The sequence below is a fragment of the Chironomus tepperi genome, unplaced genomic scaffold, assembly GCF_022539635.2.
Source record: "Chironomus tepperi strain 1889 unplaced genomic scaffold, CSIRO-AGI_Ctep_v1 contig_298, whole genome shotgun sequence".
Taxonomy (NCBI): domain Eukaryota; kingdom Metazoa; phylum Arthropoda; class Insecta; order Diptera; family Chironomidae; genus Chironomus; species Chironomus tepperi.
In genome coordinates, this window is record NW_027226420.1 from 76,457 (window position 1) to 88,189 (window position 11,733).

Consider the following 11,733-nt stretch of genomic DNA (forward strand, 5'->3'; position numbering starts at 1 on the left):
CTCCCTGAAAATGCACATGCTGCACAATTGAACCATTCAGTCTATTATCAGCTTTCATACACATTGATGATGATAAAAAAGAGTAGCAAATAATTACATCCAAAAAATGATTTACATTCGTAATTAAGCAGCCCCTTTGAATAAGTGCAATCAATTCACATCCAATAAATCAGCACTGATGTTTTTTACCTTGCGGTTTTTGCACTTAAATGGCATCCAATCGAACGATTTATTTACACATAAATAATTAAAAAGTTTCATAATTGAGGAAGATAAAATCCCTATGACTACATATAGCACAAAAAATAATAATAATCAATATATAGATGCTGTTGCATAGCATCACATGCACAGGTGCATTAATCATGTCTTTATTATAAAATTAAATTTCAATTATACTCTTTAATTAATTATGCCATTTATGATGTATACTATGCATTTATAATTATGTGGTTCATGCAAATATTTACTGAAATATTATCAGTTAAATAGATTTCTAATTTGTGGCTTCTTGGTATTTATGGAGCATGTATGGAGATGAAGCAGAGTGGAATTTGGAGAATTTCGAGTCTTATGGAGAGTGGTCGTTTACTTGTGTTGAATTTTTTAATACTCTTGTCTTGTTTAAAGTGCAAAATGTGGATGGACTGTCTACAGATTAACAGTTAAGGTCAACTAGAGTTTTGGTGAACTTTATGGAATTGAGGAAGCCAAATATTGACTCTGAAGCTAACCAAATGTCAAGTGTATACCAGAGGCATAGTCAGGAAAGGGTCATTGGAACCTAGTAAAATTTCCTGGCTAAGACCCAGATGTGTACCTTCTCGTGGTATTCCCTGATATCGCTAATTATACCATTGGCAATCAAGCTAGCTGTCGGGATAAGTACATTGTAGGATAGGGTAAAAGCCATTCCAAAGCAGCTTGTTTAAAGGGTGGCAGCCTCAAAATCAGGCTAGAGATTTTAAGGCTTACAACCGACTATTTCCGAAATCATATTGTACAAAGAAAACAACTTAAGAGCCAGCAACAGAGTCAAATGCCTTCTAAACAGATTAACGATCCGAATCAACTAAAGTTGCATATTATATGCAAGAATAAAAGAGAAGAGAAGGTAGGCTGACACCGCATCTCCTGAAAATACCCCTCCTATCAAGCATCTTTAAGTCTTTGTAACCGTGACGGAGCTTTTTGGTATTTGTTTCGTTCGGGATAGATTCGAGGAACATGCCGTTCAACGATTGGAATATGCAGCTTTAAAATAGGATTTGAACCATTCATTTGATGACATTTTCACTATAGTCTACAAAGAGAGGATGTGTATAAGCTTCATGTCCAGTTCATATGATTCCATCTATCTGAGATTCGAACCCACCACTTTGTCTTAGTCTAAACAATTCAATCTCAAAAGTCTCAGAAATCATCAAGAAATCATTGAACTCCACATCCCTCATATTATATATGTAAGTTACTTCAACTAAAAATTTTTCAAACTTACTCTGCAAAACAGCATTCTTTAATCTGTTCCTGATATCAAAATTATGAACGAATTGTCATAACTTTTTCATATAATTTCTTTTAAACTGCACCATATGTCTGACAAGTCATGCCATATTTTAAAAAAACTCAAAAACTTTTATTCTAAAAAAAAAGCTTACTATGTCTTTTTCTGACATATAAAAACATCAAATGCTATAAAGGAAAATGAGGACAAAAAAATTTTTTGTGCATCAAATGCTTAAGAAAGAATTTTTTCATTAAAAAACTTGAGGCCTTGATGGAAGCTTTTTAAAAAAAGGAAACAAACATTCCGATGAAGAATGTAAAGAGTCTTGGTATTGGTCAATAGCTTGTCAAATACTTTTGATATACTTTGGGTCAGTCAACAGCACAAAATAGTGCCGAAAAATGAAAGAAAAATTTCTCACATGAATAATTTTGAAAGAATTTTTGTTGCCATTAAAAGAACATTGAAAGACTTAAAAAGTATGTAGTTGTAACTACAGAACTTCTCAAACATAACTTTTCACCTCACAAATCGGCCATTTGACAGCAGCATGAAGGAGGAAAACATTCTCTTCAACACAGGAAAATTTGCATAAATTAAATGGAAACTTTTATTCTTCTACATTCATTTCCTCTTTTCGTGCATTGAAAGTCTGATGGAACTAGTCTGTGAGTAGCAACAAAAGATATCAGTAAGTCGGCGCATTCTTCTTCTAGTGCTTAATTAGAGAATTATTTTCATCAATTTATGTATCACCCGAGCAGAACATATTAGAATGTTATTTGCACGGTAGCCAACTGGACAGCATGATGTGAAGGGACTAGAAGGGAAGAGGAGGTTTTGCATAGGGAGAAGGGGAGCTATTATGTACGAAATATAAAAATTTAGAAAATTAGGATCAAAAACTCCCGGCAGCTTAAAAAATTTAGTCAAAAAAGAGGAGTTTGAACCTAAATCCCACTGGATACGTTCCCTAATTAGAACCACATTAGGCAGTCACTTAAATAACTTAATCTTTAGATCCATAAATAATGGTCACAAAATTTATGACAATTTAATGAGTACGGGTTCTAAAAAGTTCTTGCTCAAACCTAAGACTACAGTTCAAAGACAGAACCTTTACAACATACTTTGACAGAATGACAATTTCATGTGTTCACAGGAAAAAATGTGTGGATATGTGTGAATATGTGTGGATATATGTGTATATCATCTTTTACATGTGACATATTTTCAAAACACACCAGATTCTGCTTTTAACAACCCTGGACAAAACCTTTAAACAAACTTTAAAGGATGACAATTTTGGAAAACGTTCAGATATTATGAAAAGCTTTGGTAGGAACGAGGCAAGTTTTGGACAATTTTGTTATCAACTACAATTATAGTTCATGATTTTCTTACAAATAATTACGACGAGAGGGGGTGTTTAAAAACCAGGAATGAAATCCTGTCAGCACTTAGAAATTACAGTGGAGCTTCTAATTTGATGACCAATAACCTACAAGAAGCGATTGTTTCCAGTGCATATGATGTGAAAAGAGGTATGAAATGTGAAAGTCTTCCAATGCTGAATATCGAACCCATGATCGCTGAGTTGGTGGACAATGTGTAAGTCCTAAAGAATTAAACCATCATGCCACCAAGCCACTTCGAGACATAATTATGATTTTCACAAAAAAGCCATCTAATTAAGCTTGAATAAAGAAGACCAGCTGTTATGTATAGATCGGGTATTGTGGACATCATTACATCATGTATTGATCGGACATTATTTCCATCATAATTATCAGCATGAAAGCATCAACAACTCATCTCAATAAAATGTGTCAATGGACAGACTATGGACAAAGTCCCTTATCATCATTCAACCAAAAACTTATCAAAAACAGTAAGAATAAGAAAACTTTTTTCACTGTCATCAACAACACTCGTCGATAAAAATGAAAACTTTTCTCTTCTTTTTTTCATTTTTATTCCGTAAAGACTCACAAAAAAAAATGCTGTAAACTTTTCCATTCCTCATCTGTGCTTGAATGGCACTCTGTTGTATGTTGACGATGTAAATTACTTGCTGGTGTTAAAAAATGTTTTTTTTACTTCCAACAACAACAAGTAAAAATTTTTTTCTGCATACTTAATGCACATTGTTATATCCGAATGTGCATCCTTGTGTGGAACATGAGAAACTTCCGAACAGAATCATGATTCGACATAAACTATTGCTTGCTGCATTGCATAATATGGTAAATAAAGGAAAAAACTTTAACGTTATCATTTGCACATTTTGCATTGCCTTCAATACTCCATCATCATATAATCATTGGATGGGGGGAAGCACATGAGCATTACAATACATCCGATATGGAAGTGTTTTTTTGAGCACACGACTATGTTTAAGTATATGATACTAATTTATGCGATTGCTTACACTTAAACTCGTTCTTCTTATTATATTGTTAGTGTCTACAAGGAGACAGTTATGCTTATTGTGTTTTTCAACAAGACTGCATGGCTGTTTTTAATGCAATTTCATGATAATTTTATTAAAGTTTTTTGTTTTTTACAGTTTTATTGAAGTGAGAATTGTCAGGAATTGGATCATAAAAGGGAATTCAAAAAGTCAATTTTGAAGATATGCTGCATGTGATGGTGTAAGCTTGAATGACTCGGTGATTGGTGATGTGGATTTTGGGTCACAATGAGATCGTCTAACACTGGTTAACAACATAGTGATCTTAGGTTCGACAACCTGTCATGTAACAAGCATGTGCCGTCACACAACTGTCATGTAACTGCATGTGCCGTCACACGACTGTCATGTAATCTCTGTGATGTGACACTCAAGACTGTCATGTAACCTCATGTGTCGTCACACGACTGTCACGGAACCGCATATGCCGTCACACAACTGTCATTTAACTGCATGTGCCGTCTCACAACTGTCATGTATCCTCATGTGCCGTCACACAACTGTCATGTAACCGCATGTGCCGTCAAAGTAACGAAACATTGATGATCATGATCCGATGATGACCGATTAATCCACGTCAATAGTACGGCAGATAGTGTCAGTAACAAGCCCTTTTCCTGTTCCTATTAAGTCACAAAATACATTAATAGCGGCACCCTAGTCTCATTTATTATTTATTGTCTCAGACACGCTAAATTACCCAAAAAACTTAGGCAGTTATAAACAACGCTAAATTTGCAATAAATTTCATCCACAACTCTTTCACACAATGTCACAATAATGATGAATTGCATTATTATTACTACAGTTATTTTTCATTACTTTATTGATGATGTCTATGCAATATGTATGTTATGATGATGTTGATAATAAAAATCATTACGAAATTTTCTGTAAGAATGTAAATTCATCATGCATAGCAACGTCTACAGCCATTATATGAAACATCATTAACAGTGATTCTATTTTTTTTTGTGTACATTCTTTTCAAATATTTTTCATTTATCTTCATTTAATGAGAAATGTTGCATGCGACAAGTAAAAGTGACATGGTTGGATTGTCGTTTGTCTCAGTGCTGTTGGTGATTAAAGTGTCTCACATGTATGGGATTGAATGGATTATTCAAAGTGGAATTTTAAGCTTTACTTGTTGTTTTTTGAGGATGCGATCCCGATCAGCACAAATTATTCATGGCAGCCAAGTGGCTGCCACATTACGTCTAAGTGGCATGTCTAAGTGACATGTGGCCGGCATCGGGCTGCTTTGAAAAACGTGTGTCGATCCTACAAGAGGCGTCCATACACGAAAGAAGGAGCCGCGGCTAGTTGAAGCAACTGTGATCTTGGTCGAATATGAGACCCATAAGCTAATTATCGTAAGTTCCTCAAATCTTCAAAATTGATATACGGACAAAAAGTCATTAATAATTCATCAACTCACAATTTTCCGACTTAATGAAGAAAAATTGCCGTCAAATTGAAAATTCTTCAAACGAAAAAAAAAGAAGCTTTTAAATCAGCTTCAAATTGCATTTCTGGGCAAGCACGAGCAATTGTCAACAATAGAGACGAGAAATCTTAATTAAATTTATTTTTAATATTTTTTTTGTCATTATTTTTATATCAAGGCTTTTGTCAATTAAGGACAAATATTCTTGGAAAATGATTTCGATTTCAATATTGTTTTCTTTTGGAAATTTAAGTAAATGTTAAGTTCAATGGTCGTGGAGACATAGAAACGGCTAACAGCGTATCCAAAGGTGTCAGTCCTCCCATTGCATCTTTGAATACAATTCTACAATTTGCTAGGGTTAAACAAGGCTCATTTGAGTTCCATTTGAAAAGAGTTCAATTCTCCTCCATTCCCTTTCCTCTGCAGGGCCTTGTAAGCGGATTTGGACTCCAACCATCTTCTTCTTGAGGAGTTTGGATGTTTCTATCATTTCAAACCCTCCCCCTTAGTCTCAAACTGTCCTCCTTCTAAAAGAGTTACTAAATAAATAAACGACCCCTTAGGAAATTGAAGACCTTTTTCCAAAAGAGGGGGTTGACATCCAAACCCTCTTTCCTCCTCCCCCTTGACTAGAAGACACTCCTGACATCATGGAACCGGTTAACTTTGTTCGCAGTCTATTAGGGGTCGTTTACTTATTATGTTTGCTTTTATAGGGTTAGGGGGTCTGCTGTATGTACATTTGGTAACGAGGAAGGAAGGAATAAGGCCTTAACGTAGTAAATGAACTGCCTCTTAGAGAAATTTGACAAAATTGAGCATCAGAAGACACGTTAAGTATCTCTAACATCGTAAAATCCAACCAAAGTTACAAATGACCTTCCCATTGACCATTCAGCCATTCCTTCTTTCCACTGATTCATATTGTCATAAAGTACACATCTAACTGTACAAAACTGATACATATTCAGTATAAAATATTGAAGTCAACATCATCACAAAGTTGATTGTACTCTCCGCCTAAGACAAATTAGCATCAACACAATGATTCTCATTCATTAGAAAGTTAAAAGGTGTATGCTGATGAAACTTGATATAAGTTCACAATACGTCAAGGTAAAGTACTAAAAATGAATGTTTGTGATGAAGACGGAGCAGTTGTTATTCAATTAGCAAAAATCTAAGACATGCACGTTCCTTAATTTCTCTATTTACACTTGAACCATGATGAGGATGAGGATGAATACATTAGTCAATGGTTATGCTGAAAACTGAACTGTTATGTCTACAATGTCTGTCTTGTTTACTCTACGTACAGTTGAAGTATGTCCGAAATATTTTCTTCAGGTTATTGTGCTAAACTTTAGGGCCGCTTTTGTTTTTATTGGATAGACTGACGTGTCTTAAGAAGATATTGTGAGTCAGACTAATTTGTTGTTTTTAGGGCGTTTTGAGGTTAAGTTCTTGTTTTTATTAAAGCTTCTGCCGTTTAATTATCACGAACTGAACTAAAATCAAGCATTCTTCAATTTGGAACTTCCAACAGCTCCTCACTATTGTGACAATTTAAACGACTTTTCTAATCCAAATAATATCCAATTACTGTAAAATAATTAAATTTGTAGACAAAAAGAAACTTTCCATCCTCATCTCGCTATAAATCTTATAGTTTGAGACAATCACAGCTTGTTAATGACTAACTCGAGGGAAATGCGTCAATTTCTGTTGAGCAGACGCAATATTTTCATCATTTCTTGTTGTTGCCCATCTACACTGACATATTCAATCTTGTTAAAGTTTCTATTCAGTTTCAATATTGATATTAATACTGTAATCTTGTTTATTATGAAGTCATAGATATGATCAAATGGGGAAATAAGTGAATATTATGAATATGAGTTGGATGGGCATTAGAGTGCGTGTGTTTAGAGCGCAATATTGCAATCCTAATTTGCAAAGATCTAGATCTGAGATTGAATATGTTCCAAATGTTTAGAACTGGATCTAGTTCATTGTGGTTGTTGGAAATGCCAATTAAAGCTACATCAACGGTAATGAGACTGTCTACAAACCTTCAGATGCAGAATAATCGTTTAAATTGGCATTCTGTCAATCACTTCAAACAACCCCGATAACTTAGTGACAAGACCTTATGACCGGGAATAGTAAGACTCGAGTTCGATTCCCGTTTGGAGCAATTTGTTGGAGAATTGTCTTTTGTCTACTTTACAGTCTCAAGACTCAAGTTATTAAGTACCAAAATTAAGTTGATTAGTGGAAGCCTCATCAGAGAATCATCAGATGGAATGTCTGAGCATGCTTAAAATCAGTTGATAGCAACATGACGACTACAACCAAATTTGACAGTTGGATGTCACATCGAATCTAAGTTTACTGTCACCTCGTTTCCATATTGGCACCATTTCGATATGTTTCATTTGGAATAGCTACTTACAGCAATTCTTACAGTAACCTCCCTATAAGAACACCAAACATAACCTAAGAAAGATTCCCACAAGGATCCCATCACATATGCAACTCTTTAACTAATTCAATCCAATCCACAATCCAAACATTCACCCAGACTGAATAACAAAATCCTCTCCATCACCATAGATAATTTTCATCCGAAAACATATTGATTAAGAAAGTTTGAGAAACACACAAGAAGTAAAGCAGCAACACACACAAGACACGTTCCAAATTAGAACATGTCAAAAAATCTTATAATTGATATGTTACATTATCTAAGCATATTACACTGTTGATAACACAAGTACTAATTTAATTTACAGACGTAAAATTTTTGATTTGCAACTGAGATGCAAGTAAGTCTGTAAGTAGCATGTGTTGTTAACATCATACATGAATGCACTCAAGTCAATAATGTTTTACATGTAAAATTTTGCTTACTAATTAGTTTTTTACAGGTCAATGGAAATGATTACATACTTAGACAGTTACATGCTCGATTCTATTGGGTGTTGGAAGCGTCTAATGCTGGTAATAAATCTATTTTCCATAAGGGCAAATTGTTTACTGTGTGAAATTCTAATAAGATGTAAGTTTTTTATTGTTTTCGATAAGTTCTCATGGAACTGACGTCAGGTGTGAGCATGGGAATGATTGTTATGGAATTCATGGAATTGACTCGAAATTAATGAGGAAAAGTGGACCAAAATTAGCCTAAACGTGGACAAGGGAGTGTTAACGGGGATTTTGGGGGTCAACTACATCCTCTCCACATTAAACATTTCTAGATAAGCGCCCATACATAGCCGTCAGGATATTCTCACGTCTTGCCGTTAACGCGGTGTTCTGGGGACAAAAGATGTGTTCTGGGGGCCAAGGACGAGTTCAGAGGAAATTTGGAGGTCAACCCGGTCCTCCTCGCCGTACAATATTTCAGGTTATGCGCCTAAATATAGTGGTCGGAATATCCTCAAGTCTCAAGGCATTCTCACGGCTAAGAATATCCTTACTTCTTAAGGTATCCTCACGTCTTAGGGTATCTGCTTGTTTTAGGGTATCCTCTCGCCTTAGGGTATCCTCATGTCTTTGGGTATCGTCATGTCTTAGAGTATATTCATGTCTTGGGGTTTCACGTTTAGTCGCAGGTTACTCCACTGTGTTGACCATGTTCTTGGATTATCTCGGAGTCAAAAATTCCAGTTCATGATTGTCATGACTGTCATGATTGAAAATGGATCTAAAAAGCTAATTTCACCGTTACGCAATTTCCGAAAGTTCCCTTTACAAGCATAATCAATTACATGCACCTACTGAACCATACAATATTGATGACTATGTAATCTACAATCTATAATTAAACTTTATCTAAATTTATAACTCAAGGGGCCTTAAAAATTAATTTTTCATCGACAATAAAACACTTGTCAAAAATTGATGTCAATTCTAAGTTCCTCCTAATCTATTTGACCAATCAACAACAAACCATTTAATGGATTTTATAAGATATAAAATTGGAACTAGAATTTATATTTTCCCATAATTTATCTCAATTTTCGATTTCAATATTGCCGATAGCATTTAATTTTCAAGTTGATGCTTTCCATCCATTATCCAGCAAATTTTCTTAAACCAATATCGTCTGTGTCACATCAGATGCACATACATGTCAATATCTACAATCAATATAATTTATATCTAACTCGACATCAATTTTCTATTGTTTTGGAATGAATAAAATTCTATCATCATTTTGCGGATATAGCAAAATTGCGAGGTACTTAACCACAAAATTCTATATAACAACATAACTACAGGCACTTCATAATCAATAGATATTTCATGCAAATATTACATCAACAATGATGTCCATACAAATTGAAATGTGGTGAGAATAAGAATGGGTATTTGATGGGATCTAAAAACGACCGTGAATGATTTAAATCAATTGAAAAAAATAAATATAAAATGCACTTGATTGTGGTATTGTAACTGGAATGGCAATGCATATTTTTTCATGAATGATTAAGTCAGCAACAGCTTAGAATCATGATGTGTGAATGATATTGATTGAATGTGACTTCCAGAGGCTGTCTGAAACTGTCAATGAGATTTCCTAAGACTTTCTGAGACTGTACAAGATTGATTAAGATTGTCTGAGACTGTCTGAGACTGCTAAAGGCTGTCTAAAGCTGTTTGAGACTGTCTTAAGTTGGCTGACACTGTCTGAGATTGTCTGAATTTGACTAAAAACTGTGTGAAGCTGCTTGAATCTAGCTAACACTGCATGATTTTTTTTTTTTAGTTTGACTGAGACTACTTGCGATTACATGAGACTGCCTGGCACTGCTTAAGACTTTTTGAGACGGCAAAAGGCTGTCTGATGCTGCTTGAAACTACCTTAAGTTGACTGACACTGTCTGAGATTGTCTGAGTTGAACTGAAACTACTTGGGATTGCATGAGACTGCCAGAGATTGTCTAAGACTATCTGAGACTGCCAAAGGCTATCTGGAGCTGCTTGAGACACTAAAGTCTGCCTGAGACTATCTGAAACTACTAGAGACTGTCTAAGTCGACCTGAGATTTCCAAAGATTGTTTAAGACTGCAATGACTGCCTGAACCTGTTTGAGTCTACTTGGAATTGACTGAGATTGCCTAATATTATCTGACACTTTCTAAGATAGTTTGGAGGCTACAAGAGATTGACTTTGACTACTTGAGACTACCTGAGACTCTCTGAGATTGCGAGAGTATAGCTGAAACTTCTTGGGATTGTATGTGTCTTTCTGGCATTGTCTAAGTCTGTCTGACACTATCTGACACTATCAGAGACTGTCTGAGATTATTTAATACTATGTTAAACTTTCTAAAACTGTCTAAGATTCCTTTAGATCACCAGAAACGGTCTGCAATTGTCCGACACTGCCTATGACTGTCATTGACATTTAAAGCTTCCCAGAATCTCATCAGTCAATGAACTCAATAATTCATCAAAATTCAACATCATTAATTCACAGTAAAATAACCAGATATGAACATTATTCCAGCAAACAAGAGATATAATCATCCAGTAACAATATTTGTGGGCTTGAAGTAATTTCGACAGTTAATGTACGTTGAAAACTTAATTGGCTTTATAAATGGATTGTTGTGATTATTCAGTTATGATGCCAATAAATCACCGAAACAAAAATTGAAAACATTCATTTTCAGCATCCTTTACATCCCCTTTCATACATATTAATAATTCATGTACTGTTGTATTTTGTAATTTAAATTCATTAATTAACTTTGTAATTAAAACGTATGAATAAGTTATTTCAGTCAATGATTTATGATATTGCATGACGATATCCGAATGCAGCAGTACTGAATGATTAAAAATGTGTGGAGTAAGTGATAGAAAATAATTCAACGATGAAAACACCTCAAATGTTTTGGGCTGAAACATTTGAAGTGTTTTGAAAATGAAAAGCTTTTTTTGATGACTTTAATGTGCGATAAAGCTCTTGATGGCTAGTTCAAAATTTCCATTAAATAATTAAAGATGTTAAATAATTCATGACTCAAAATGAAAACATTTTGTTATGAAATTTTAATTTAATTTAATTAAAAGAAATGATGACCTAACCTAATTCATGTTTTAGTGAGTCTGAAATGGATAAAAATTGTGTCAAATTGTCAATGGATCTACATGATTCAGGAGCTTCGAATTATTAAGGATTTTTACTAAGTTTTCAATCTATAGAAAGGAGCATGAGTGACACAATAATGGGAACCGAATTTTTCGCTGTAAAAATTGGTCATAATTAGCCTTTTAGTGCCGTT